This window comes from Pan troglodytes, chromosome 20 (genome assembly GCF_028858775.2).
Source record: "Pan troglodytes isolate AG18354 chromosome 20, NHGRI_mPanTro3-v2.0_pri, whole genome shotgun sequence".
Lineage (NCBI taxonomy): Eukaryota > Metazoa > Chordata > Mammalia > Primates > Hominidae > Pan > Pan troglodytes.
The window spans coordinates 42,884,594-42,896,207 of record NC_072418.2 but is presented as its reverse complement, the minus strand read 5'-3'; positions in this window follow the sequence as shown (position 1 = coordinate 42,896,207).

Below are 11,614 nucleotides of genomic sequence, written 5' to 3'. Positions count from 1 at the left end.
CCTGAGAGCAATGAAGAGCCATGGGAGGATTTTTAGTAGGGAAGGGGTACGGCCCAGTTTGCTGTGACATGAGAATAGATTAACGGGAAAGTGACTGGGGTCAGGAAACCCAGGGTGGCAGATGTGACAGATTCCTAGGCAAGAGGTGTTGGGAATGGATCAGGGCAGGGGCCACCGTAGGGAGGGCAAGAGGGGATGGGAGAGACGTCCAGAAGGTTGACAGGCTGTGTGGGAGGGGGAGGCGGAGAGGAGTGGAGAAGGGATATCTCCAGCGCGTAGAGCAGATGCTCAGTGGCTAATGTCTTGAATGAACAATCCTAGGAGGCAGGTGCTGATGTGATCTCCCATTTGTAAATGATACCTAGGACAGAAAAGTTTAGGTAACTTGACCATTATCAATACCTAGGAAGGGGAGGGCCCGGGATATGTGTATGTGTGTGTGTGTGTGTGTGTGTGTGTACCATTAACTTACCAAGGAGACATCAGCAGGGCCAGATCACGTAGGTCTTGTGAGGAATTTGGGAGAGGCATGGAAATGTATATGTCACTTTTTTTTTTTTTTTTTTAGACGGAGTCTCACTCTGTCTCCAGGCTGTAGTGCAGTGGCGTGATCTCGGCTCACTGCAACCTCCGCCTCCCGGGTTCAAGCAATTCTCCTGCCTCAGCCTCCCGAGTAGCTGGGACTACAGGCACACGCCACCATGCCCAGCTAATTTTTGTATTTTTAGTGGAGACTGGATTTCACCATGTTGGCCAGGATGGTCTTGATCTCTTGACCTTGTGATCTGCCTGCCTCGGCCTCCCATTATGTGTCACATTTCTATGTCCATCCCAGAATCTCTCCCCTGAGCTCCTGACTGGCTGCCTTCCTCATACCTGTTGGTAATCTAGAGGTATCTCCAGAGTAATTTTGATCAAATTGAGCTCCTGCTCCTTTCCCCAAAATTTTTCCCCCGCATGTTCATCTCAGTAAATGCTCCCCCCATCCTCTCCAGGCCCAAACCACTGGAATTGTCCTTTACTCCTCTTTCTGTCTTATATTCATGTCTGTCAGCTAATATACCTGACCACTTCTCCCCACCTTCACTCCTGTCCACCCTTATCTCCTTCACAGACCATTATGGCAGGCTCCTCAGTGATCTCTCTGCTCTCACCCCTGCCCCCAGAGTGTTCCTTACATGCAGCTGGAGGGATGCTGTGAGCACCTGTATCAGGTCATATCCCTCCCCTGCTCAGAACACTTCCAAGGCTCCATCTTGCTCGGGGTAAAACCCAGAGTCCTCTGCAAGGCCCTGCATTGTCTGCCCTCATCACCTCTCTGACATCATCTACTCTTCTTACTCCCTGTGCTCCAGCCACACTGGCCCGAGGGCCTTTGCGCTTGCTCTTTTCTTTGCCTAAAGAACTCATCTATCAAATAGCCCAGACTTGTTCCTTCCTCTTTAGGTCTCCCCTGAGATGTCACTGCCTTCCTGAGATCTTCCCTCACCGCCCTTCTAAATTTGTGACTTATAGTCACATCTATCTTTGCTTCTTTAACTTTATCCTTAGCATTAATCATATTACTGTTTAACACTCTGTAGAATTTATCTGTGTTTATGGTCTGTCTCCCCTGACCCTTACCTCTAGGAGACTGTTGACTTCATCAGGGAAGGGGCTTTTGTCTACTTCCTCCGTTATCTCCAACACATAGAAAAGTGCTTGGCACACAGTTAGGGCTCAGTAACTACTTATCAAATAAACTATTGAAGAGCACATATCTGGATCCCAGCATGGCGGGGACTCTGCTGATCCCCTTTCTACAGAACTCCAAGGGGCTGCCTTAAAGTTTTCTGAGGGCTCAAGACATTCAACAAGTATTTCACCTTGCCTCTTCTTTCTACTCAGCATTGGGAACACAGAAGAGAACAAAATATTTCCCTACCCCTATAGAACCTACAGTAATAGGGACAGTAATTTAGACTATCAAATAATCACACGTGTGAAATTACCAAGAAAGGTAGAGAGTGTTATAAGAATACTTGATAGGAAATCAAATCCGGATCCTAGGAAATGAGGTTTGAGGTGATGAAGGAGTAGGCATTAACTCCTTTAAGAGATAAGAGTTTGGGATGGTTGGAGCCTAGAGGCTGATGCAGAGCAAGAGGTCAGACCTTGTGTATGCCATAAGGAGTTTGGGTGTTTACCCCACATGTAGTGGGGAGTTGTAGAATTTTAAGCTGGGGACAGGAGCGTGGTCAGGTGTTTGTGTATGTGTGTGTGTGTTTCCTTCTAAAATTCTTCACACTAAAGTGTACTTTAAAAGACTCCTCTGGCTTCTGTGTGGGGAATTGACTATAAGGCATTAAGGATTAAAGTAGGGAGACCAGTGACAAGGCTGTTACTGTGGAATTAAAATAGCTGTGATTGAAGACAGCCACACATTCTTTGCTGTTTTTCCTATCAAGAGGTGGAGTCTCCTTCCTTCTCCTTATATCTGAGCTGGCCCTGAGATTTGTTTTGACCAATAGAATACAATGAAAGCAGGCTGGGTGCGGTGGCTCATGCCTGTAATCCCAGCACTTTGGGAGGCTGAGGCAGGTGAATCACTTGAGGAAAGGAGTTCGAGACCAGCCTGACCAACATGGAGAAACCCTATCTCTACTAAAAATACAAAAAAAAAGAAAAAAAAAAATAGCCAGGTGTGGTGCACTCCTGTAGTCCCAGCTACTGTGGAGGCTGAGGCAGGAGAATCACTTGAACCTGGGAGGTGGAGGTTGCAGTGAACCAAGATCATACCACTGCACTCCAGCCTGGGTAACAGAGTGAGACTCTTTCTCAAAAAAAAAAAAAAAAAATACAATGAAGATGATGCTGTACTAAATGGAGGCCTAGGCTTTAAGAGACCTGGCAGATTCTGCTTCTACTCTTGGAGCCCTGCCCTTTCTATAGATCTGCCCCAGCCCGCGGCTGTTCCAACTTTTAGCTGATGTGCCAGGCGTGCGACTGATGCCATCTTGGGATGGCCTAACTCCCATTCCAGTTGACACCATGTGGAGTAGGAATGAACCATCTCAAATCCCCTGACCCTTTGAGCCTTGTCCAAATTGCAGAATCATGAGCAAAGAAATGGTTGCTATTTTATGCCCCTGTGGCTTAGGATGCTTTGTTACACAGCAATAGCTAACTGAAACAAGCTAATATTTTCTTGAGATCTTACCATTTTATGTATTAGCTCATTTAATCCTCAGTCACCGTATGTGGTACTACTACTGTTCCCATTTTACAAACGAGGAAATGAAGGCACACAGAAGCTAATAAAGTACTAGTAAAGCGCCTGGCACAAAGCACTGAATATGTGATAGCTATTATTATCAGAATCATGTTCATCAGCATTACGATTTTCACAATTGTTGAAGAAGTGGTGGTCAGATTAAACACATTAGTAACCCCCTTCCACTTTTTTTTTTTTTTTTAAACAGGGCCTGACTCTGTCACCCTGGCTGGAGTCACTGCAGCCTTGACCTCTTGGGCTCAGGTGATCCTCCTGCCTCAGTCTCCTGAGTACACTGCGTCCAGCCAACCCACTTCTTAGTGATGTGATTTTAGCCATTTTCTTGGAAGGACTAGTAGAGAGATGGAAAGACATCGAGTCTTTGGTGATGTTGTTGAAGTGCTGGATCAGGCCTCACTTGGAGTGAGTTACCTCTAGACTTTCTCATTAGGGAATTCAACATATCTCTATCGTTTAAGCCAACTATCTTGTTGAATTGAGTTTTCTATTACTTAGAATCAACAATATCCTAACTGATTCCAGGGTTTTCTTATTTGTTGAGTCATCAGATCTGGCTATTTACTACATGCCAAGCATTTTTAGGTGCTGGTATTATTAATAGTAGCAAACAAGACCCCCGAAAGCCCTGTCCTCCTGGAGCCTGCATTCCAGTGGGCAAGATGAATGCTAATATTAGTGAACAGAGCTGTAGAAGTTGAGGGTTGGAGGACTAGAGATTGGGAAGAGGTGCTATTTTAGATAGAGGGGTTAAAGAAGACCTCTTTGAGAAAAACGTTAATGGACCTCACAGAAATGGAGAACACCAGCTGGGTGTATGTATATTCTGGGAAGAAGGACATTCCAGGTAGAAAAAACCAGCAAATTCAAAGGCCCCGAGGCATGCTTGGTGTGCTGGAGGAGCAGAAAGGAGTGAACTGGACCTGACTGGACACAGTGGGAGGGAAGGAGACCAAGGCAAGGTCAGGTGGGACCGGGAGGCCATGGGAAGGACTTGAATTTGAAGCTGATGAGATGTGTGGCAGTGAGAGCATGGTGAGCTGAGGCGATGTGATCTACCATGGTAAGAGGGTTCCTCTGGCTCCCACGTGGCTACTAGGGTGGAAGCAGGATGCCAGTGAGAAGGCCACTGTGTAGTCCAGCTGAGATGATAGTGGCTTGGCCAGGGTGCTAACGGGGAGGTGGGGAGATGTGGTCAGATTTTGCATATAATTTGAAGGGAGAATCAGGTATGTAGGGTAAGAAAGAAGAGTCAAGGACCACACTATGGCGTTTAGTCTGCACAGAGGAAGGAGGGAGTGCCAGTAACTGTATGGACAAGACTGAGAGAGAGTGTGGGCGTGTTTAGCCTCTGACTGGACTCACTGGCCAAACAGGAGCTTATACAAGACTGGCATTGAAGGGTGAGATCTGGGCTGGGAGTAGTTGGCATATTTATGGTATTAAAGCCCAGGATGGGATCACTAAGGGAGGGTGTATAGATGGAAGTGTGGGCTGAGAATGAGAGCAGGGAGGCCCGTGAGGAGGTTGCTGCAATAATCTAGGTGAGATGACAGTGGCCTGTACCAGGGCAGGGGCAGAGTGAGTAGTCATTGGAGTCTGGGTGCATTTTGAAGGCAGAACTCACTGTGATTGGTTGTGGGTAGTGATGGAAAGAACCTGACAAGGGCTTCATGAGAACAGAATAGAAGCAGAAGTGAGACAGTGGTGTGACATTCCTCCTTTCCACTGGGCCCTGTGGTCTCTGCTTCTCTTTGCATTGGCTGCTTCCTGTTCTCAGGCAGCTGGGTTGGCCCTGGGTGGACTCTTGCCCCCACTCTATGTGATCTTCCAGCTCAGTTACCCACAGCCCCTCAGTCTTCATTCCGAATTTCCCAGATAGGAATGGGATTTCCAGGGTCGGGTATCCAACCCTGCTCAACTCACTGGAGCTGGAGGGTTCCTATAGTGATGACTGTCTGCTCAGAAGGGCTGTGGACTGGGCAGGCCCCCCAAACATTCACAGTCACCATGTCTTTCTGACACTTGGTGTACAGGGCGGACATGTGGGTGGGCGGGTGTGGCAGGGGTTGGAGATGATGTGACCCTCTTTTGGCTGATGGGTGAGACAGACCATTTATATTGCCTCAGATGTGTCCTGGATTGAGCAAACAGGAAAGGGGATACCAGGAAGGTGGATCTGGCAGGCCTTGGGCCAACTGTGAAGCGTTAAGGGTCAGTTGGGAGGATTCAGGCGCAGCTTCTGCCTGTTCATGGGTATTCCCAGAGGAGTCAGGGAGACACGCATTACTCTCAACTCAAGAGAGACACAGCAATGGCTGAGACACAGCAATGGCTGAGACACAGCAATGGCTGAGACAGCCTCCACCTTGCCCTCGCAAAGCTCACAGTCCAGTGGGGAAGACAACCCCAACGGCAGACAGTGACCAGGGCTGGGATGGGGAAGCAGAGGGGTTGGGGCCAGGATAGGGGAGCCACAGGGGGACTGTGGGAGCCAGAGGCAGCTCCTGACCCAGTCTGTGGTGTCAGGTGGGACTTCCTGGCATGGGGAGCATGTAAGATGAGATCTGAAGGATGAGTCAAACAAAGCGTGCTTTGGAACTCCGCGGGGGACCACCTCGAGCCATATTGCAGAGGAGACTTAAAGTTTTGTGAACGTTTTAAAATTTAATAATTTCAGATTTACAGACAAGTTGCAAAGATGATACAGGGACTTCCCTATACCTACACCCAACTTCCCCCTAGTGTTAGCATCTTACATAATTATTGTATATTTGTCAAAACTGAGAAATTAACATGGATTAATATTCTGTTAAACTCCAGACTTGAATCCTATTTCTCCTGTTTTTCCATTAATGTTCTTTTTCTGTTCCAGGATCCAATCCAGGATACCATGTTGCATTTGTTGGTCATTTCTCGTTGGCCTCCTCCAATCTGTGACAATTTCTCAGTCCTTCCTTGTTTTTCATGACCTTGACAGTTTTGAGGAGTACTGGTGAGATGTTTTTGTAGAATGGCCCTCAGTCTGAGGTTGTCTGACATTTTGCTCGTGGTTAGACTGGGATTTTAGGCTTTGGGAAGAATGCTCACTGAGGTGAGGTTAACCTTGATCACTTCATGAAAGTGGTGTCTGCAGATTTCCCAACGATAATACCACTATTTTCCCTTTACTCATTTGTTAGAAGCAAGTCACTAAATCCAGCCCACACTCAGAGGAGAGCTAAGCCTGATTCCTGGAGGGAAATAGGAAGATACTTGGAGGCTGCACAAATATCCCATTTCTCCTTCAAGTTTACCCACACATTTTAGCATTCATCAGTGGACCCGGTCTGTAGCAGTTATTACCGTGGTATTATAATGGTGACTTTCTGTTTCCCTCATTTCTTTACATTTACTATTTAGAATTCCATATGGAAGATTTGTCCCTTCTATTATACTTCACTTATTTTATTTATACAATCATTAGTTTATTTCCGTGTGGACTCATGAATATTTATTAGTTGGGCATACCCCAACATTATTGTAATCAATTTTTTTTTGCTCAAGTTGTTTTAGCCTTGGCCATCAGCGTTTATCTTTCAGGTTGGCTCCTGTGTTCTTTACTCTTTTTTTTTTCTCCAACGCCTTCTTACTTTCTGGCACTGCAAGATATTCCAGGCTCATGTATTTTCCCTGCACCAGCCCTAGAATTAGCTCTTCCTCTAGAGTCACTGGTTCTTTTCATTGGAGAATGGTGTGTAAAAATAAGCATGAGTTCATACTGATACTCTGACACTAGTCTAGTACCAGAGGGTTCATTCTCACCATCCCCTCCTTGCTTTCTTTATAACTCCTTCCTCTGCCAGTGAGAAGCCTGGCTCAGTGGGCTCTTTTTGGTGCTCATCTTATTGGTCATCTTGGCAAAAATCGGCTGTGGTGACCCTGCCTGCCTTCTGTGAGCACACCCTCCCCTTAGTTTCTGTGAGTCTGCTATCCCCTGACATTTCCTCTACGTTTTGCTTCCTTGCGGGCTCCTCTGTTTTCACCAGTCTGTTGAATGTGGGGGGGCTATGTTCTCTCTTCTCACCTTGGGGCCACCTTACCCTCTTTCATGGTCTGTTTCCTATCTCTGTGCAGATGACACACTCTGTCCTTAGCCCTGACCTCTACTCTGAGCCCTAGACCTGGAGGATCCGGAGGCCTCATGGACAATCCCCTAACCCCAACTGGGCAATCCTTGGGCCCTTAACACTCACCATGTCCCAGATTCCAAACATGCTCTCTCAGCCTTTGTCTCAGGGGTGGCCCCTCCAGGCTCCAGGTTCTCAGAGGGAGCCATGGGCCTCATTCTGAATGCCTCCCTCCCATCCCTGCCCCCCGTCCAGCCCATCAGCTTCCAGGGCTTGTCCTCTGGGACTGCTGGACGTCTCTCACATCTTCTCCCTTCTCCCATTTTCCACTCTGCCTTGGTCCAACCCGGTCCTCTCCCACCTTGTCTCTGCCTGTCCTCCTCCCTGGGCTCTTGGCCTCCCATCTCACCATTTAATGCAATTAAACCTGTTGTAGGGGGAAAAGTAAACAGGAAAATAAATCACATTATGTGTCAGCTTAAGATGAAAACAACTTTCAGGAATCACTTTATTACTTTAAAAAATCTACAGCAGTAGGAAGAAAACTGAGGCCCATTTCTCTTTACACTAGGGTTGTCACACCAGAATGAAATTTTAAGGATCACTTATAAGCTTCCTTTTGAGTCACATTGATTAAGAGAATCTTCTATATTAATTATCACAATTATCCTTATAAACATGACTTACAAGGTATCTAAAAAATGTCTCACAAGCATTTAGAACAACTGAATTGTATAAAAGGATTTTGTATGTGCAAGAGGGAAGTTAACTAGATTATTAATATTGGCATTGGGAGAATTCTTCCACTCTGATATCACTGGCTGTTGGCACAGCGAGTTCAGTAAAGAGACTTATTAGTGGGCTGGGAACGGTGGCTCATGCCTGTAATCCTAGCACTTTGGGAGGCCGAGGCAGGCGGATTGCTTGAGCTCAGGAGTTTGAGACCAGTCTGGACAACATGGTGAAACCCCGTCTCTACTAAAATACAAAAGAAATTAGCCGGGCATGGTGGCGTGCACCTGTAGTCCCAGCTACTCAGGAGGCTGAGGCAGGAGAATTGCTTGAACTCGGGAGGTCGAGGTTGTAGTGAGCCGAGATCGCACCACTGCACTCCAGCACTCCAGCCTGGGTGACAGCGAGACTCTGTCTCTACAAAAAAAAAAAAAAAAAAAAAAAAGAAAGAAAGAGAGACTATTAGTGAATGTGCTTTGGGACATTTTGCAGTTTTAAGCCTGGCTAGCATAGGCTTTCACAGTAACTGCCCACATTTGTATGGTGCCTTCTTCATGCCAGGCACTCTTCTAAACCCCCAGCTTGCATACATCCAGTAATCCTCACATACCCCTTAGGAGGCAGCTACTGTTATTATCCCAGGTTTTCAGTGAGGCATTTAGAGTTTAAATCAGTTACTTCAGGTTCCATAGCTAGTAAGTGCCTGCAACAGGATTTGAACCTAGGAGTCTCAGTTCTATCATGCGTGCCTTTAACCACCTTCCTCCTTGACTCTATTCTGAAAGGAGAAACTCATATTTCTGATCTTACAGTTTCTTCCTTTGGAAGAGGGGCTTAAATTGCTTTCTTCTCCAGCGACTAGAAACCTTTCAACATCACCAATTATTTGTAAAGAAAAACATTTTTAAAATGCTGGGCACCATGACTCATTCCTGGAATCCCAGCACTTTGGGAGGCCAGGGCAGAAGGATTGCTTGGGGTCAGGAGTTAAGACTGGCCTGGGCAGCATAGTGAGACCCCTTTCTCTACAATAACTAAAAAAATTGCTGGGCATGGTGGTGCAAGCCTGTTGTCCCAGCTACTTGGGAGGCTGAGGCAGGAGGATCGCTTAAGCCCAGGAGGTTGAAGCTGCAGTGAACTAGGCAGTGATCGTGCCACTGCACTCCAGCCTGGGTGACAGAGCAAGACTCTATCTCTAAAAAGAAGAAGAAAAAGTAAAACACTTTTAACTTATTTTAAGGGAAAATTTCAAACATACATAAGAGCGTAGAGAAGAGGCTGATGAACTCCCACGTTCTCATCACTAGCTTCTGCAGTTACCAGCATATGGCCACTGTTGCTTAATCCATACCTTGCACATCTTTTTCTGCTGCTCAGATTTATTTATTTATTTATTTATTTATTTATTTATTTATTTATTTATAGACAGAGTCTCACACTGTTGCCCGGGCTGGAGTGCAATGGCACGATTTCTGCTCACTGCAACCTCCGCCTCCCAGGTTTACACAATTCTCCTGCCTCCTGAGTAGCTGGGATTACAGGCGCACACCACCACACCTGGCTAATTTTTTTGTATTTTTAGTAGAGACAGAGTTTCACTATGTTGGCCAGACTAGTCTTGAACTCCTGACCTCATGATCCGCCTGCCTCAGCCTCCCAAAGTGCTGGGATTACAGGTGTGAGCCACCGCGCCCGGCCTGTTATTTTTAAAGAAAATCTAGATATGTTTTGTTAAGGGATTTTTAAATTTTCCTAAAAAAAGATAACCTGCAATTTCTTGCCCCAAGTCATTCCCTACTGACAAATTGCCCACCTTCCTGATTCTCTGATCTCCTCCTTTCTCCTCACTTTCCAAATTCAGACAAGTCTGTGCATGGGGTGATATCACTGCACCAGCTCTGTCCCTGGCTCATTTTCTGTAACCCTATACTCCAGGCGTTTCTCCACATTTCTCTGAAGCCTGAAAACGATCCTTCTTAATGACCATGAATGGGCTGGAGTTGCTTGGCAATCCTGTCCTCTGCAATAGGACATTTAATCTGCTTGTGGCCTTTCGCCATGGTGGTGGCCTCTTCCCTTATTTGGGTTATTTTTCTGGATCCCTTTCCACTCAAATCGGGTCAGACCTTCCCTGACACTCCTTGTACACTGCAAATTCACATTAAGCATATTATGTTTCACATAGTCCAAATGAAACAGTGATTTGGCTACTCATTTATTAACTGTCTGGGAGTTCCAGCAGGGTCAGAATCAGGTCTGTCTGTACCGTCGGTGAGTCCCCAACATCACCCAGCACAGGGCCTGGCACTCAGTAGGTGCTCAGTAACCATGCGCTGAATGAACGAGTAAATGAAGGAGTGAATGAACGATTGCCAAGCTCAATAGCTGGACATTTATCATGAGGGCAGTAGGAAGCCACAGAAGTATTTTAGGCAGAACTGGGCCCATTTCTCTCAAACTCTGATGTGCATCTGGGATTTTGAATGTAGATTCCGCTTCGGTGGGTTGAGGAAGGGGCCTGAGATTCTGCATTTCAAGCTCCCAAATGATGCCAAGGCTTTGAGTAGCAAAGGTGTTGCCCTGCTCTTCAGTACAGTACAGGAGCCACTGGCCACATGTGGCTCCTGGGCACTTGAAATGTGGCTCGTGTGACTTGAGATATATTTTAAGCATAAATACCCACCAGATTTAAAGACTTGGTACAAAAAAATGTTTTATATTGATCACATACTAATATGGTAATATTTTGGATATATTGAGTTAAATAAAATATATTATTAAAATTAAAATTAATTTTATGGTTTTTTTAATTGGGCTATTAGAAAATGTTTAATTACCTTTGCAGCTCACATGTATGGCTCGTGTTACTTTTCTGTTGGATCATGCTGGTCTAGAACACTCCAGACTCCCTGTCACCTGTGAGCATTTGTACATGCTTCTCCCTCTTTTTGGAGCACCCTTCTTTCACCCACCTCCCCACAACTAATTCCATATACTGTTCAGGTCTCCTTTAGGAAGCCCCCTTGGTCCCCCAGGGTGGGTGGGGGGCCCGTTCTGAGCTTCCACAGCTCCTGGGGTTTCTCCCATCCCAGCCTTGACCCATCTGTCTGCCTCTCCCCTATCCCACCTTGACCAGCTGTGATGTCAGCATCTCTGCGTCTGTCTCATCTTTGGACAATAAATCCATGAGCATGGGGGCAGAGTCCATCTTGGTTGCCACATTATCTCCAGAGCCTGGCACACAGTGAATATACTGCATTAATAAATGACACGTGAGATGTGGGTCGTGCACATTTCACAACTGGACTGTGAAGCCAGCCTCGGAGGCCTCATTCTGATGGCCCAGCCACCAGCACAGCATCTCCTGCTGCTTCGACTCCTGCTGGGCGTGCAGTAGCCATGCCATGGATCGCATCTGCCTTCTGTAGAATTGCTCTGCCCACCTGTCTCTGAGCTACCCTGTAGCTCCTCTCAGGATTTGCCCTTTACCAATGGCACATTC